Here is a 19968-nt window from a genome sequence, read left to right as displayed (position 1 = left end):
CAATTCGTCTTGAATCAAAAACGAAACGCAATGGAGTTCCGTGGATACGTTCGTATCGTCTGCTTGCAGAGTTTCTTGGAATACGGCAAAAGCCCGATTCAAATCGTGATCGGTGACGAGTTTCGTTAAATATGGAGCGATATATTTATCGTGAATGACTTTCCCGATCACGCCATTCAACATGTCAAAGATGGAATTAAACGCCATCAATTTTTTTAACTGAATTTCCGAATGGACGCATGTTTTAGCGATACTGTACATTTTTAAAAATCCTTCGTAGCCTTCTGGAATTTCGGTCGTTGAATCTAGAACGTGTTTACTCATGGGCAGTTTTTCAATGACTTTCCGTAGATAAGAAACGAGATATTTTTCGCGAGCCGTTTCCAATTCTCGATTCATTTGCTGACCGGGATCTGTGTGTTTATTTTGAAGCTCTAATAATAGAGACACGTCCGACTCTTTAATTCGTTTATGGGTAGGTTCTTCTTCCTCCTTCTCCCCCTCTTCATGGTCCATTTCCTTTTCGGATTCTTCATGAGCGCGTTTCATTTTTATTTTGATTATATGTCTCCCTTTCTTTTATTTTGATTTTCTCTCTCTTTCTCTTTAAAGAAATGACCTTTTTCGAACGCTTTCGTGGGTTCTCCTTTAATATCGGGAAAGACGGCTGGATCTAACGTCGCCGCATATGTTTCTACATAAGGAGCTCGAGCAAACGTAACATGCCACATGCCTTCCTCATTCGGTTTCATCTGAATACCGTTCGATCGAAGAAGGTTTGGGAGGGTTTTCAACAGTAAATGGAAAGGATTGAGAACGACATGGCCTTGATAAATTTCGGGAACGCGTCGATCCTCCTCTGAAAAAAGACATACGGGATATCGATACAGGAGCGTGTAGGCGTTCGCGTGTTGACTTAATTTTCCATCCAGTTCTTGCTCGATCAACTGGCAACGCGTGAGCTGGTTTTGTCGAATAATGGTTTCGTAACACGTTTTAACATGAAAAATAGGATCTTCGTGGCAGTGACGCGTATGCACCGTAAAGGGAAGGTACTTAAAAACATATTGCATGTAGTCAAAAGGCCACGTTTCTTCGATTTGTAGATGGTGTTTCTTGGATTGGACCACGTAATAATTGAAAGGATAGGATAATTGAGTCGGGTCTAAATTCTCAAATTCGATGAACGCGACCGGCGAATAATCAAACATGTAGAAATAGGCAAACAGTTTCACATGATGGATCGGGGAATCGGGTTCGCTTTTAAAAATATTCGCGCAAGCATTATAGCCCTTATCGTTATTTTTCAAATAATAGGGATGATCGAGTCGCACCCCGATATTCCCATACCTCGGATCGCAGACACAACTTCCAAATTCTGCATGATAAAAAGTATGTTTTAAAGGCTGACCTGTAAAAGCATCGAAGGAACAGGGCTGCTGGAAGTAACCGGGTTTTTGGAAAGGCGCGAGATACTTTTCGGTAAATACGGTCGGATCCCATACGTTGTTTTTTTTTCTTCTTCCTTCGAAAACGCTAATCGTTCGTGAGCGGTCATTTCTTCACACCCGAAACCTTGCAAAAGCGGCTTGTATCCAAAATCGCAAACACATTTACCTTCTTTCAGAGGATCTTTGTCTAAACTTTCTAATCGGCCGTGAGGTCCGCAAGCAATGTCTACGTCACAATTCCCCCCGCGTTCTTTTTGCGTGACGAGATGAGGATATTTACAAAAACAGGTCGCGAATTTCAATCCTTTTTGATTCACCAGAACCCACTCTCCCGTAGCTGAAGAACAAGTGGAATGGGGAAGGAGTTTGGGAAGACATTCACCCCGAAAACATATTTGATCGTCGTCACAATCGGTTGCGTGAATGCAAGTCGAATAAAGCGTCGTCCGCTGAGGAGGGTGGTAAGAAATGGATTGCCAAGGAGGGGTTGTAGTCGTTTGGGACTCCTTTCGAAACAGGTAGATCATGATCAGGTAAAGATAAAAGACGAGAAGAAATATCCAAAGCGTCATCTTCTTTTTTTCAATAGAGGTTCACAACTTTTATTTTATCGCCTCGATCTTCATGCACCAGACCGGCATTATCTCGTTGAGCCCCTATTTGTTCAAAATATTGCAAAAGTTTATATTTGGTTTGTAGATTCTGGATCGATAATAAATACTTTCGAACACTGTAGACCATATCGTTTCGTTGAGCCTTCACCATTTTGACAGGGTCGTCCATTATTTTTCAAATTACTTGTTTACGCCAAACATTTGATTCAGTGCATCCTCCGTGGAGGTTCCTGGACCCCCCTTAATAACACTTACTTTTCTAGCATTTGGATCCTCTGTGGGGTCTTTAGGAAGTCCTCTTGTGTCCATCGGTAATTCTTTCTGTTCCGTTTTCACCTTTTGCGCGATCGAGGTGGCTATTAACTGAAGGAGGAGAGGTTGATTAAAATTGCGGAAAGGAACGATTTTGTTCAAATATTGACTGTACTGAGGATCAATATTATCTTTTCGGTGTATAATGCTGGAAAGCATATGATCGGTAATCACAAAACTGTTACTCAACAGCGATTCCGATAAACCTCGATGAATAAACATATTATGAGGGGTGAGATAGGGAAGTTGATCCATTTCTTTTTGAGCCATCTTGGCAAAAAATCGGTAACGTCGTTTGGATAATAAATGTCGACGATGGATTTTCCATAAATCCATTTCTAAATGCTTTCTTCTTATTTAAAAATGAGTAACGGGTTTGAAGTAATTGGGAATACCGATAATTTCGGGACACTTCTCTTCCCCTTCTTCCATCTCTTCGACTACAGGGAGGGAAAGAGGAGTTTCAATATCCAGATCGGTCGAGAACAGGACAGATTCTTTAAATAAGATAAATTCGCGAACTAAACCCCCTATCTTGTACGAATTTTCTCCGAAAGTGTACCGGTTAGAAATTTGAAGGTTTAGAATACCTAGAAAAGAAGTCGTCGTACCAAACATATTTTCAATCGAACACTGAAAAGTATTTTTTAAACCCTCTCCTTTAAAGATCCGACTCTGTCGTATACACCACATATTTCTATGAATTTGAAATTTATCTTGGGCTCCTTTACAAGCAGAGCAGAACGCGGGATCGCACCGGTCCATGAAAAAACGACAATTCTCCGCAAATTTGTGTTGCGGATTCTCTTTCATGCTTTCGCCAATTTTAGTTAAAGGAGCACACAGTCGAGTCATGAACGAAGTTCCTGTTTTATTGTTCTCCCCCGGTTTCAAATACCAATAACCAGCCACGAGAACATTATAGCAATTTTGTAAACCAATAATGTTTCGGATGTGAACAGTATCTTTTCGAGTTCCTTTGGAAAATTGAACATTTTGTTGACAATGTGTCTCGTACAGCGGATCGTGATTTAAAACATCTTCCCAGTCGGGACATATTAAGTTGAGAGCACCTTGACGTTCTTTTAATTCGTCGATAGCTTTCTCAAGGATGGGAGAAGAAAGAATATTCTTGATAATCAACGAATAATCCATTCTTACTCAATAGATTTCTTCTTTTCGAACAAAGTAGAATGTAGTATCTTGGTTATTAGACTACTGGCCTTAGGAGATGTTACCTCTTTAGCAGCACAAACTGATTTGAAGCGAAAATGGCATGACTTAAATAGATAAGCGAGAATTCATTCTAGAAAGAATTTTGCAATGTCTTGTTTGGTTGATGAAGTCGAGTGGAAAAAAAAATTTTTGTGAGAGCTGGAACAAAAATATCTAGAGAGTAAAAAAAAAAAAAAAAAAAAAAAAAAAAAAAAAAAACTTTTTGTTAATTTTTATCATGTCTTAAGACATGATAAAAATTAACACTACCACCCTTTTGTCTCTGAATGATGTCTTACCATTTCTAAAGATAAACTATGACTCATTCTTTTCTTGGAATTTTATTTTTAGAAATGGTGAGTCATGGTGTATTTTAGAAACATGGTGCTGAGACATCATTGAAAACAAAAAAGGGGGAGTCATTAATTTTTATCATGTCTAGAAGACATGATAAAAATTAACAAAAAGTTTTTTTTTTTTTTTTTTTTTTTTTTTTTTTTTAAATGGTTGTAAATTTTTCTGACAGATTTTTTTCCAGCCAGATTTTCAACCGACCTTTTCCCAATCATCATTTTTTAAAACTGGCTTATTATTGGTTTGTTTAAAATGATGTCATTGCTTCAAGAACTATATACACATAACTTCCTTGTACTCACTTCTCTATACGGAATGGGGTTCCCAGCTGACATAGCAAAAACCCTATCTCGCTTCATCTACAACTCTCGTTGATGATCTATACAAAATTGGGTAATTTTTTCCACGACTTTATACAGTTCTTGATCACGGGGATCTATCTGCTTGTACGGCTTCACGTGAATTCTTAAATCATAGCGCTCGTCCATATTTTCATTGACGTTATCATCGACCCCAATTAAAAGAATGTCGTAATCGTACAAGACTCTGATATATTCCGAACATTTTGAAATATTATACTTTCGGCACGACTTTTCACATTGCGTGCGGCCAAATATCCGATACGCATATCGTGCAATATCGTGCAATGAACTGTTGATCACTCGCTCGACATAATCATCCGAACCTTTACTCCACAAAATGATATCGATATTGCAAAGACGTAAAAACTGGATCAGGAAATTGGTTTTGGGTCGAATTTGAAATGTTTCTCCTTCAAAGTATCCAAGCGTCTCATCCATATCTAAGACACAGACCACCACCATCTTTCTTTTTTAAAGAAAGAAGAAGATGAGTCGATCCACCACTCATACTATTATTGAACACGTGAAAGAAATTGTTTATTATGCTCCTTCCAAATGTCCTTGGCATTTTGATTATGCCTGTTTTCTCATTTTAAATAATTTAAAAGACGATTCCACTGCCTGTTTACTTCCCACTCGATGCAGTGGAGATCTTACAGTGCCAGCAGCTCTTGTGACTTGCCCGAACATTTTTTCGATTTGATCCTTCTTCATCGACAATTGAGTTCGGAGTATGTGTTGCCTTTTGCAACGCATTTCCGAGAACGTTCGGGATATACAATAGGTCTCTTTGAAATGAATCCTGGACTTTATAGTGCTCGCATTCTTCAACCGGAATATTTAGCAGAAACGTTTTACACGTTCATTGTTTTCTTGTGTAGTATTTGTTATCGACTCGGAGGAACGGCTCCCGTTTTAAAATTATGTTCTTTTGTGTACACGGACCATCATCCCGTGCTCGTGGATATTGGAGCTCTGAATGTGGAAAAGAGAGAACGCATCGGTCATCGAGAATTTTTAAACGAGAAGAAATGGCATCGGTTCTTGAAACGACGAACGACTCGAGACATTATTCGGTACGTGAAACTCATGCATCCGGATTATTTTAAGAAGAAATGTCGCGGTCAATGCATTCTCTCCGAGAAAGTCGTCTTCAACGATGTAACGCATCAACTGATTTGTAAAAGTCGACAACGCAGTCTGGTCGAGGTTTTAGATACTTTTCAAGAACTCATGCCCCATGAGCCTATTCGTCAACTCATTCGAACGTGGCTTTCTGCGAGATAAACAAGAAGATGGATTATAAACAACTCGTCCTCGATTTATTGAAACAGAAAAAATATCCCATTTTATTGGGTTATGTGGTCATGGATATTTATTACAAAGAGGTTTATAAATCAGACGGGAAAGTAAAACGATTTGACTCCCCATGTTTCGAGTTGAATCAAAGATATTTAGAAGAACCCAATCCATATAAACTGGAATTTATCACTTCGGACGAGAGTAGTAAATTGGTTATTCGACGACAAATCTATCCTAAAGATTTTAATATAAATCAATATCCGGAAAAATGTTTTCGTGTTAAACTGTCCAGTCACCATCTTGCTGAATTTGATATGTTTAAATACAAGATGTTCGAAGAACAAATTTATAATTTCATAATGTATCTGAATAGTAACATTCCTGCCATTCGAGAATTTTTGAACTTAACTCACGACGAAAGTACTTGATATTTACCCCAGTCCATACGACTATGGGTGTATAACTATAAAACGGCCAAGATCACTCATCAAATTATGGATCCCGAATATTTTGGACCTCGTTCATCTCTTTTACTGGAAACACGCATGATTCAAGGTTTATTGTCACCGTGCACTTCTAAATCAGTATTATTGTCCCTTCGAGATGATTATGCTTGGAAGAATCATACCGATAAAGCCATTTTACCGTCTTATGTATATGATTACGATCCTTATAATTTATATTATTCCGATCACTGGAAGGCTCTTGTCCCGCTGGCTTTTAATCCGTTAGAAAATCACATCATTTGTTAATATTCCAGTTGCAGCACGTACTCATCGTCTTCACTCCCGTCACGAACAAAATTGATGTAACGTTTCGTTTGAGGATCCTTGTAGCGACAGACTTGGCGAATACCCCGACAAATAGATCCCGGCAAATTTAAATCTCGATCCATTCCTCGAGTCGGTTTTAGAATCAGACCCGATTCGTTTGTCTCGAGGGCTTTTATAAACTTTTGATCGTAGCCAACACGAGCTTTGAGTTTGGACTTTTTCTTTCTCCCTCTTTTTTTGGGTAGAGGAGCCAAGTAATGCCGAATGGGTATATCTATACTCGAAGAGAGACTTCGGGATCGATTTCGGACTCTTGTTGGACTTGGAGATCGATTTCGGACTCTTGTTGGACTTGGAGATCGACTTCGGACTCTTGTTGGACTTTGAGATCGTGTTCGGACTCTCGTTGGACTTTGAGATCGACTTCTAGAACGTTGACGTTGAGATCGACGCCGCATATTTGGATTTATTTCTACTTTATTACGGTTTAAGAAACGTTTTACATAGTCTTGGACACGAGGTTCTTCACTCATAGCGTCATACCAGTAATTTCCCGGAATGATTATAAATTTATCGTCTCGAAACTTTATAAACTCTTCTGGACTATAGCGGGGGAAAAATTTTTGTAAATGAGACAAGTCGAATAAAACGTGCCCCAACGAACATGTCCCTGTCAATTCAGAACGACGCACGTTTCGATTTAATTTCTCTTCTAACACTTTTTGAACATACTCAATAGAAACTTTGAAAGGATAAGACTTTTTTTTTTTTTTTTTTTTGCTTTATATTCCCCAAATGACTTGTCCATAGAAATATAATCGGAAGAAAACTGAATCTCGAACGTGCTGGTGTGTATCATAGTAAGCGTGATCGTATAAATCAAACACATCTAAATGAGCCAAAGCATGTAAAGTAAAAATGAATAATAATTGCCATGTCGTTTCATTACGATAAAATCGAGTTTGATCTACATTGACCTGATTAGCATAATAGGTGTTCATATTGATCATGCCCCTGTTTTGATCTACTAGCATCTTGTTCGAAGTGGAATAGTTTAAGCAGTAATTGCGATGAATTTTAATAAACTCGAAAAGATTAAAAATAACGTAGACGGGAATTTTTCCTTCCTCGGTTTCGGTTTCATTAATATATAACTGAATAACCTCTTTGGGTCCTCCTGGCTCTTCACAATAATACATGGACATTTCGTAACGGTCCAATCGACGAATTGGATTTTCCAAGATACGATTGAGAATCGAGACCCATCGTTCAAATATGAAATGGAATTTTTTAAAATCGATCGTGGCCCAATCATCCATGATTTTAAAGCATGCCGTACAAGCATCTCGCCAAGTATTAATTTTAGACTGAAGAGCCGTTCGACGACAAGATCGACGTTCTTCGTGTTGATCAACTCGTCTTTCCATATCCTTATCCTTTGTTTTTTTCCAAAGAAAAAAAAGATGGCTGAAATGTATATATTCTTGATGATGTTTGGTCTCTTTCTATTTTTCTTTTCTACTTCTGTCATAGAATCGGATTCCATCCCCATGAACGAATCTATACCGCTTAAAGATTGTCGACGAGAAAAAGTCTGGTGTGTGGATACATGTGATTTTCTTTGCACAAACGGGGAAGAAATGCAATGTGTTCGAGGACTCTGTATGCCCAAACTGAATGCTTACCCGTGTCAAACTGAAAAAGGGGGTATGATTATTCTTACCGAAAAAAATGGATTCTATCAGTGGTCGTGTTACTGTACGGATCCAGCTTTTTACAATGGACCGGATTGTGGAGAATTGGCGAAAGACGTTTGTCAAAATGGTACATTTATCTATAGGGGGTTCAAATTGGCACATGCATGAATGCATGTGCCAATTTCCACAAGTAAAGGCTATGATTCAAGGAAAACCTCAGTGTGTGCATAGGAATATAGCTCGGTTTTATCGGGATCCGTAACGAACTGGATCATTAAAAAATGTAAGGACCAAATCAATTAAGTAAGTTGAAAAAAAAAAAAAAAAAGTCTGAAAATGTCTCAATTTTTTTGAAAAAACAAACCGTGACTCTATCTTACATTGGGTGTAATTAGAAATTACCCCCCCTTTTTGTCCGAAAATGATGTCTCACAATTTCGAAAAATTGAAGACATCAATTTCAGACGAAAAGGGGGATTTTTTTTAAGTTTACAGAAAATTTTTCCTACCAATTCGATCGACTTGATCCTTGTGGTTTTTTAATTATCCAGACTCTCACTTATCTATTTAAACAATCCGACATTCTCTACAGATCAGTCTGTACTGCTGAAAAGGTAACATCTTTCAACGCAGCTTCTACGTTACGACAAATGCTTCAATAAACGTAAGAGATTTTTCCTTCTTAATTATTTTTTGTTTTACTAGAAAGAAATGATTATCCTATTTTTTGAACCTATCTAAGTGTTTTGAGTTCTACTTCAGATTACGAAGTGCTTTTGAAGATCCAATCTGGTTATCTTTTTCAATCCATAAAAGTAATGATCCCTATATTTTTTGAAAGTTTTTTAAAGAATAGACTCTTGTGTTACTGATTCCATCTCCTTTTTAGCTTCTTCTTGTATATATTTACGATAACCTGCAATTTTCATAGAACGTTTAATGATGGTAAAGGAAGGACAAAAGGATCGATTCGGAAAATACTTTTGAAAGAATCGTTTTAGTTTTCTTGAGCAACTATCTAATCTTCGAGGGAAAAGTGGGCCGGCAATTACCCAAGCTAGAAATTCATACAAAAACCGATTACGTTGGTCCAATACATTGGATGACACCAGTTTCTTTTCTGCATAATGTCGACGAAGATCTGTTTCGTTCAAAAGTTTTAAAATTTCTTTTGCTTTTAATTCGGTTTCAAGAATGACCAGAATGAATAAAGCCATTTCTTCATATTCGTAGCGATCTATAACTATTTTTCTAAGTCTTTTGAGGTCATCTAATGTAAGAAGAGAACTTTGACACCTTTTAGTATTAGTTTGTTTCGGACGCTCCTTTTTAACACTTAACAAACGATATAGAAACCAAAGTCTATTCTTTACTTGATTAAGCGATTTCTTCTTTTCCTCAGTTAGATATTTTTCATATTTTTTTAAGGCGTCAGCATAATGATCTGGTATACCGTCACCATGCTTACGATACCACTCATAGAATTCATTAAAATAAATTTCATAGTTAATTCGTGTTCCTTCCGAAATATTCATACGTTTAATAATATTTTGACATTCCTCCATTGACGGACATGGTTTGAATACTGTATTATCAGGTTTATGTCTCTGTTTAGGAAGAGCGCTATCCCAACATTTCCATCGTCTCATTCGTTGGTATTCCCGCTCTTTGAATCGAACATTTGGATCTTTTCGCCTTTCTCGAGATCTCAATCGATTTGCTTCTTTTACTTTTTCCTGTGACCAATACCATTTCATATACGCTTTTTTTTTTCCTTTTCCTTTCAGACAAAATTGTAGATGCCTCAATATTCATCTTGATTCCCATTAGTTACACTGATTTCATCTCTTTTTTAGCTTCTTCTCGTATATATTTACGATATTTTGCAATTTTCATGGAACGTTTAATGATGGTATAGGAAGGATTAAAGGGTCGATACGGAAAATACTTTCGAAAGAATCGTTTTAATTTTCTTAAGCAACCATCTAATGATCGAGGGAAAAGTGGGGCGGCAATAACCCAAGCCAAAAATTCATATAAAAACCGATTACGTTGATCCCATATATTGGACGATGCCAATTTCTTTTCTGCATAATGTCGTCGAAGATCTGTTTCGTTCAGAAGTTTTAAAATTTCGTTTGCTTTTAAGTCAGTTTCAAGAATGACAAGAATAAATAAAGCCATCTCTTCATATTCATAGCGATCTATAACTATTTTTCTAAGTTTTTTGAGATCATTTAATGTAAGAAGAGGACCTTGACATCTTTTAATATGAATTTGTTTCGAGCGCTCCTTTTTTTCACCGAGCAAACGGTATAAAAACACGATTTTATTTTTTATTTTATTATACGATTTCCTATTTTCCTCAGTCAGATACTTTTCATATATCTCTAGTGCTCTTTTATAATGATATTTTATACCGTCACCATGTTTTTGATACCAATCATAGAATTCATTAAAATAAAATTCATACTTAGCTCGTGTTCCTTCCGAAATATTCATACGTTTAATAATATTTTGACATTCCTCCATCGACGGACATTGTTTGAATACCGTATTGTCAGGCTTATGTCTATGTTTAGGAAGAGCGTTATCCCAACATTTCCATCGTCTCATTCGTTGGTATTCTTTTTCTTTGAATCGAACGTTTGGATCTTTTCGCCTTTCTCGTTTTCTCCATCGATTTGCTTCTTTTACTCGTTCCAGTGACCAATAATGTTTCAAATATGCTTTTCTTTTTCTTTTCCTTTCAGATAAAGTTGTAGGTTCCTCAGTATCCATCTTGATTCCTACCCTTCATTATTAATTATTATCTATTATTTTTCACTTCGTCTTATATTTTTTAATCTAATCCTTTTTTGGTACCTAAAAAGTAAATTGATTAAAAAAAATATAAGGATTCCATAAAACTTTTAAATTTTCCTCGACCGTAAAATAACAAAGATCCTAAAATCCTTACCTTTTAAATGTAGTGTGTCCCATAGGACAAACCGGTTTGTCCTATGGGACACACTAGATTTAAAAGGTAAGGATTTTAGGATCTTTTTTATTTTACTAAAAATTTGATAAAAAGGTTTATACTAGAAGGTTTCAAAATTTTATTAATGATATTAAATTATTATTAATGATTTTTTGAATGGGTGCCAGGATCTGACGCTATTGATAAAGAAATAACTTAATCCATAATATATATGTCTGAAAAACAAATACCATGAAGGGGGAACATAGTTTTCCTAATGTTTATCTTGCTGTGTTTCATAAATCATGTAGATGGTCAGACAAATTACTAATGTAATGACAAATAAACGGTAAAGCTGAATAGTATGAATAAAAGGCATAAATGTCTTATAATTAGATCCAAAAACGGATCGGAGAAATGATTCATAACTCATTTTATCTTGTTCATTCCTTTCTCTCTAATTACATACAAGTTCTATCAATATCCTTAATGGATCCAAGATTCTACTTCAACTATAAAATTGACTCATCATAAGATTTTTTACTTGCAGATACTCAAGGCAGTTTGGTCTGTTTATTAGAATTCCAAATACATTTCCCGCATCTGTTCTAACCAATGGATTCTGGATTTACAACGAGCGGTTTTTATCAGAAGCATAAAAGATTTTCCCCATCTATTCTCTAGCCATGGATTTTAGATTTTATTAGACCCCTTAGCGAATGTCAGTTCGGATACTACGCCAACTATAAAATCGGCTCATCGTAAGCTTTTCCACTTGCGGATACTTTCTCAGATGTCTATTTTCTTCTTTTTTTAATCCGACCCTCTCAAAAACAAAGGATAATGAATATTCATAAATACGCTACACTTTACAGCCAATTTCATGGCTTGCATTTAGGAGGATTCAATGTGATTCAAGATACGATTTTTTTCCCTTAGCCCATATGCGGCTTCAACCTTCTGTGATTCGAAAACTCGTTCATTTCGATAAAGTCGTCCCGAGTCAGAAACCACTCGTTCTCGCCCTAGCCGCCTATTGTAAAATGTCGTACTTGTCGTGTACCGTTTTTCTTCAACGCAATGCATCATGGATCCTTCTTTTAGAAAACGAACGGGTCATTTTCCCCACGATCCCGAATTCATCGGAATCCTCCCACAATCTTTTCAAACTTTTCGCCACACCATTTTTTGTGAAAGATCCTAAAACGATCGAACGGTATTTACAAAATCCCGTGTTCGAAAACGTGTACCGCTCCCAAAATAATCATACAATTCTATATTTAGACGAATGGGATATACCGTATCCAGGAGGACATTACTTTGATGATGATAACGGGCCCAGATTACATTTACCAGAAGATGACGGAGGGAAAAGGTATCGTCTTTGTTTTTTGTCCAACCAGGTCCATCACGAGAATGACCTCGTCCATAATTTCATCAACGAATGGAAAGATCGACCGGACGTTTATTACGATCCTCTGAAAACGCGAACGGCTTTTCCGTCTTCCTTTATTGAATTTTTACCGTCCGTGAATCCTGAGAAACCCATCCCGTTTCCCATTGAGTACAATAAGAGTACGGCGCTCATTCAAAAACAATGGACGTATCAGCACCATCCTCAATATATTGTCCAAGATATTTTGAATACGTACGATCAGAGAAATTCGCTTGAGAAGGTCGGACTCTTGATCGAATACCCGTTTCAAATCGGGTTCGAAAATGCTACTCGATCGAATCCTAACGGGAAATGCATTGGACTCGTCGTCAACGGTTCTGAACCGGAAACGATTTTATATGTTCGATCCCCGTATCAGCGGTACATGGAATATCAAGCCATCCCCACGACCGTGCACTGGATTCCTATTCTTTACGAACCAGAAACCACGTATCCACTTCAACCGGTCGTACTCTGTTCGACGGTCATCGGGTTTGAATACAAAAAGGCTTTCTTATGTTTAAGTTATGTCATGCTCGAATCTCATCCGAAACAACTTGCTAATAGAAACACGGCGTGTCTGTTCCATCCCGTCACTGATGTGAGCGAATTGACGTTTCTCGAGAGTTACGAATACGATTGTCAGCATGCGCTTCACCGAGTTCGATATGCTTCCATTCCTCATGATTTATGGTGTCTGACCAAAATCGAAGAAGAAAAACCAGTTCCACTTGCTAAACCCTATGCTCATCTAACTTACCTGGTTCAATCATGGCTGGAATTTTATCATCAGAATCGTTCCACGGATCCAGAAATCAGGTACGGCAATCTGAAACTCTTTCAATTGGCTCTAACTTTGGCTCGACATAAAATATGCTTTTCCGCCGAAACGGTCGAAACCGAAGAAGAAGAAGGTATCATTGTACCAAGAAATTCATCGTCCCCGATCGTCATTCGCCTAAGTCGGGAAGCTCGAAAATTTCTCGATATTGTCCGGTTAAGAATTGAATTTATGGAACGACCAGTTTCCTCTCCATGTGTTCTGTTGTAAAGAGAAAAAAAACGAAGCAAATATCCGTAGATTGAGAAATTGTGATTCCCTTAGCTCAGCTAGGAACTCAACTCACAAGAAGTGCGAAAGTTATCCACTGATATACACAATTCTTGAAACGATGACGTCACCTTGAAATGTCTTGTGAATCGAGTCGGCTGGAAAAAATTTCTGAGAGCTTAAAAAAAAAAAAAAAAAAAAAAAAAAAAAAAAAAAAAAAACTTTTTGTTAATTTTTATCATGTCTTTAAGACATGATAAAAATTAACTCTCTCTTCTTTTTGGCTGGGAAGGATGTCTCACCGTTTCGAAAAACAAACCGTGACTCATTCTTGCAATGATTGCCATGAGAAAGGATGAGTTATGGTTTGTTTTTTCAAACGGTGAGACATCCTTCCCAGACAAAAAGAAGAGAGAGTTAATTTTTATCATGTCTTAAGACATGATAAAAATTAACAAAAAGTTTTTTTTTTTTTTTTTTTTCATCTATAGAAATTTTTCTGGGCTCTCAGAAATTTTTCCTAGCCGACTCGATTGGCAAGACATCTCAAAATTCTTTCTAGAATGGGCTCTCGCTTATCTATTTAAACATTTCAAGTTTTACTTCAGATCGCTCAGGAGGGTTGAAGAAGAAGCATTTCGTAACTTGGAGATCATATTGTATTCTTTTCCATTTCGGAATTGGTCAAGATTCGATTAGGAGCAGCAATCAAGTAATCATACATCTGATTACATCGTAGCAAATAATCGACCGTGATCCAATTGAGTTGAATATTCACAATCAACACTAAAAAATAGAGTATTTCAACGCGAGTTATTTCGTACGTCATATCTCCCCGTTGAGCGAACTGGTCGGCTATCTGATCTATTTCCGTAATGATAGTAAAAAAGTTCAGTGGATTCACGACCAATTCTGTATTCCATTGAATTGTAAATGGAAGTACGAGGTTTTGTTCACTCAAAAAATACAAATAGCCGTATTTCTCTTTTTCTCGAAACAGCGTTTGAATATAGTCTCGCACCGCTTCCCGTACTTCTGGATCGCGCACCAGTTCGAGCGTGACGAGGCTCGTGAAGGGCGGAAATTTATGAAATTTGATATATTGAGGTACCACGGTATTCAGTCGAGGACGATATTTATGATGAAGAAGGTGATCGATAGGAGTCTTTAAGGATTGAAGTGTAACGATATCCATCTTTTCTTATACGAATTTCCAAATAATAAGGCCGATGATGACAAGAACGATTCCCAACAAGATTGGTTTTAGGTACGGTATATTACCCAAAACATCTAAAATACCACTCGTGATGGAACCCGTCACGTCTTGACTGAAATGCGTTAAAGCTTCTCCGATCGTGGGTCGACGGCATTTCAATTCTTGCGTCGGTGTACAATCGTGATATTGACAATCACATAATCGACAACACGTATCCTCTTTCTCGTTGTCGTACCCTTCACACGCATTCCATTGCTGAATAGGAAATCCCGTGCACGATTCGATCCCGTGAACAGGTTCGGGTTGACAACAACTCAATTCTTTAAGTTTACAAACCATGTCCCCTCCGTTGTAGAGAAAACAGCCCGAATTGTCCCGAATGTATTGGTTGACATATTGAGAACCGAGCGCGACGGCCGTCACCGCTCCTGCGGTCAGAAGAGCTTTCTTACTAAACACTTTATCAAAAGCTTTTTGAAGGGGTTTATTCTTCGCGACGACTTTAGCGACCTCCCCTGCTCGTTTGACAGGAATGTCGAATTGTTTAAATTGTTTAGCGACTTTGCCTCCAGACTTGTTAAAAAATCGCATGTCTCTTGACCCTTGCCGGATTTTCAGAAACCAAGACAATGAACGAATCCAATTGTATTTTTAGTAATCGAAAAATTCCTTGTGGGTCGGACAATATTTCGGCGTTTCGGAATATTCTCTGCCTGAACCATCTTCGAAATCCTTATGGATTGCAAATTTATTATCATCGAATGGAATCGGAATCGCATACCAAGGTCGTTGCACCTTTCCTGATTGTGAAGGAAAATTTCTCGTTTCCGAAAAATACTGTCATTTTACCGACGCGCGAGTTCCTGGATAAACATTTCCGACCCGATTTACACGACGTCCAGTTGGACGATCTCACGTTTAAACTCAACCCGTGCATCGAGCACTATATCAACCACCTGTATTCTCAAGACCCGACCGACTTGAAACGCAATAACGCCATGGATGTGTTTGATCGGCGTTTCCATTACGAACTGCTACGGAATTTAAGTGTTGGCAACACGAACGAAATTGGTTTAGGCGTGAACAATACCACGAAGATGCAAGAAGAAATGATGGTGCATTTCAAGAGCACGCTTCAGCAACGTCTTTGCGGTTTATATCACTATATTAATAATTCAAATGTAGCGACGCTCTTCGACAAGATAAAGGTATGCGACATGGCGAATGGAGGCCTTTTTGTCGACCCTAAAACGGAATTCTCTCCTTTTTACAATTTCCTGCTGGCGCATTGTTTATTCGATTTTCATAAACTACCCAATTTAGACCTCGTTCCCGAAACCATCATTTCGAATGTCGCGTACAAGAAAGGGGTTGGGTTTTATACGTTAGAAGATATTTGTCACCCTGAACCGATTGTTGTGATGGGAGAAGAAACAGGATCTTCGTATCTCTATCAATCCAAATGCATCACGTATCCCAAAGAAACGGCTTTAAATAAACAATTGACGAGAAAGGATTTGCCCGATAATCTCATTATGGAAAATGCCATGCAGTTTTCTGATACGCGGTTCCTAACTTGCTAAATGCGAAAAGGTTTGGAGAAAAAAATTGATTTGTTTGGGGGTTAAAAAGTCAGTACAGAAAAATTTCTATTATGTAAAAAGGAAAAAAAAACAAAATGGTAATATACCTTGACACAGAATCTGTTTTCATCATGTAGAAGCTTGTACACAGACCACAGCATTAAACGATCTGAAATGAAACTTGAATGGCTTAAATAGATAAGTGAGAACACATTCTTGAAAAAAAATGATGGTCTTGTTGATCGAGTCGGCTGGAAAAAATTTTTAAGATCTAAAAAAAAAAAAAAAACTTTTTGTTAATTTTTATCATGTCTTTAGACATGATAAAAATTAACAACCCCCTTCCCTTTTTGTCTGGGAATGTTGTCTCACACTTTCTAAAAATAGACCATAACTCATCCTTTCTAATGGCAATCATTCCAAGAATGAGTCATGGTTTATTTTTCGAAAGAGTGAGACAACATTCCCAGACAAAAAGGGGAGGGTAGTTAATTTATATCATGTCTAAAGACATGATAAAAATTAACAAAAAGTTTTTTTTTTTAAACTTCTAATCCAGATCATCCAGATCACGACGAGACCTGAGAGCGTACGGTTTATACGCAAATTTACTAAACTTGTTCTTCATAGAACTGGCAGAAACCTCACCTAAATAGACTGGATCCTCATTGCCTTTTACATCCTCAGCCTCCTTCTTAGGCTTCTCTTTCTTGAATGGTTTGCACAAATCTGGATTGATCTTGCTTTTGATGGGAACCTGGTCTGGATCCACCTTTTCAGTTTTGATTTTCTCTTTATCGAAGGTAGTGGAAATGGTTTCGTTAATAATATTTCTCGAAGAAGGTTCTACAATATTTAACTGAAACACGGTTTTTTCGATCATATTCAGAGCATCTTCTTGAAAGAGAATCATATCTCTACAAATGCCTCCTACTCTACAATACAAAGCGTCCGTTTCGTAAAAGTACCGCGAATTAATTTAAATATTTAAAATACCAATAAACATATCGTTATTCACAAATTCTTGGTCCAGGGTTTCTTGAAACACGTTTAAAAGGGTCGTTCCATCAAACACTTTGGTTTTGCGTAAACACCATTGATTTTGAGACATCTGAGAATTCAGATCATTTCGTTGACTCATTTGCCGACACGCTTTACAGAGAGAAGGTCTACATTTTTCAATGAAGAACCGACATTGTTCTGAAATCAGCATTTGGGAATGATCGGCGGCCACGGCTTTGGTAATGTCCACCAGAGGAGGACAGAGTTTACATATGAAAGAATGGGCATTCAGATTCCTCTTATAATTAGTAGCGCAGAGAACCCAATACCCTGCTACGAGAATATTATAATGATGATTGAAATCTTTAATATTTTCAATCTGAATATAACCTTTTTCTACGGGATGCTGGAACGGGATCGCTTTAGCTTGAAAATCTTGAAACTGAGGATTGTTGGCTAATATATTTTTCCATTCCCGGCTCACGAGGTTTAACGTTCTCGGGTTATTTTCAACGATTTCGTCAATCCCCGCTTTTAAAATCGGGTGCGCAAGAATACGATCGATTAACTCTGAATATTCCATAGTTCCCCTTTATTAGTATTTTATGGACTTCTAAACATCTCGGTCTGTTTCCTCAATTCTTTCGCGTACCGATCAATGATTTCAATCGTTTGATTCATGCAATAGGTTAAGAATTCATCTTTAATGTAGGCTGTATGCGACCCCTGCCAATCTAATCCTCCTGTCAGAGTTTGTACGTCCCATTTGATGTATTGCAATAAAACATCGGTCCATTCTTTCACAGTCATATTGGATCGAATGCTTCGATCCACGAAATCCAATTTATTCAGCACGGATCTAATATATTCCTCCGACGAAAAAACGGTTTTTCCGTACACGACATCAAATCGTAATCGAAAATAGGACACGTATAATTGATAAAACAGGTCGCTGAGCATTTTGAAATCGGACGATACGGAGGGAGAAGGGGTTGGTTCGGTTTTAATGTGTTCCAATTCCTTTTGCAAGTGGGCTTTTCCGTCCAGACATCGATCTAAAGCGTGTTTGGCCTCTTGTAAATCCAATGACAGACCTCTTACATAGTCTTCGTCGACCGTCGATACGTGCTTTCGTTTATATTTCGAAGTATCGGACATTTCTACATCCTGCGGAGCTACGAGAGCTTTAGCCAGTTGGTTTTCTAAAGTTTGGTTTCGAGACCGAGACACTTCCAGTTGGTTTTGTAAATCTTTCACTTCCCGCTGTAATTCCTCCACTTGATCCGTAGGATACGTAATGGCCGGTACAGTAGTGGGTTCTTTCACTTCGGTAATGTGAGGACGTTCCTCCAACTGCCGTCGGTATAGGTCTCGTTCCTGCTCGAAATATAAAATCACCGAATTCGCCAATTCTTCAATGGGATCCGGTATGTTCGGAAACTGGGCTCGAAGCGTGACAATTTGTTTATAAACGAGATCTTGAAATTGTCGATGCTCGTGAATCACGTTTTGGAGTTGATGGACAACGGCTTGCGGCCAATCTTCCCTCTGATCACTAGGGTCATTCTGAAGGATCGTTTTTAGGAACGTGGTCAATTTCGTTTTGGCGTAGAGGAGGTACTCATTACATTTCGTATAATTACTTTCGACTTGATCGAGTTTCTGTTTCAATTCGAAAAGTTGTTCTTTGGTTTTACGGAGCTCGACTTCACAATCGTTGTGATTCTCGACCTGTCGAGCCCATTCGATCATGCTCGACGCCAAATTATTGAATTGAACGACCGGTATTTCGGGAAAATGACCTTTCAGTTGCGCCAATTGCGTTTCGAGGGTCCTCTCTAGATTTTCTTTGAAATGGAATACTTTTTCGAGTTCCGAGAGAATCTGATCGTAATCCGTGGCCCCAAAATACGCATTCCATTTAGTCCGTATCAGAGTTACCAAATTCGTTTTCAGGACCTCCAGTTTCTTTTCCAAAGCGACGCGTTGCCGTTTTTCATGTTCTAGACTCTGCTGTAATTTTTTATGTTCTTGGCTACGATCCCGATGGAGTTGAGCTTGGATTTGTTGTAGGACCTCCTTCGCTTCGTTCTGGTTCTCAATCGATTGTTGAAGATCGTGCAATCGTTGCAAGAGGGTCGTGTCTTCCATCATGCTTTTAGAGGAAGAAGGGAGACTGTGAAGAATGGTATGAGCTAAATTGTCGGGCGTTAGCGATTGATTTAAAGCATTCCCGAGAAGTGTTAATTGGTTCAAAAGCTGGGTTTGCCAATTTTGTAAATACTGGATATACGTTTGAATTTGCTGGAAGAAAAACGTTTTCCAATCTTGGTTTGCACCTAAAGGTTTCCAAAATGAGGGGGGAAGGATCGTCTGTAAAAACGTCATAAACTGCGTTTCGTGGAACTCCTTCATTTGTTTAGCCATTTCGTCTCGAAGAATCGTCTCGATATGAGGATTTTTCTTTTGCAGTGTGTCAAGAACGCGTTGAATACCTTCCTGGAAATGTGTTTCGGACTCGATTTTCCATTTTTGCAGGAGGTCGGTTCGTTCTTTCTGACCCTGCTCCAACTGCTTTTCCAACATCCGTTTTTCGTTTTGACAAAGGGTCAATTGTCCTTTCAGTTCCTCGTTCAATTGCT

The sequence above is a fragment of the Stegodyphus dumicola genome, chromosome 6, assembly GCF_044657685.1.
Source record: "Stegodyphus dumicola isolate Sdum_Otavi_A_Nest chromosome 6, ASM4465768v1".
Lineage (NCBI taxonomy): Eukaryota > Metazoa > Arthropoda > Arachnida > Araneae > Eresidae > Stegodyphus > Stegodyphus dumicola.
This window is presented reverse-complemented; position numbering follows the sequence as displayed.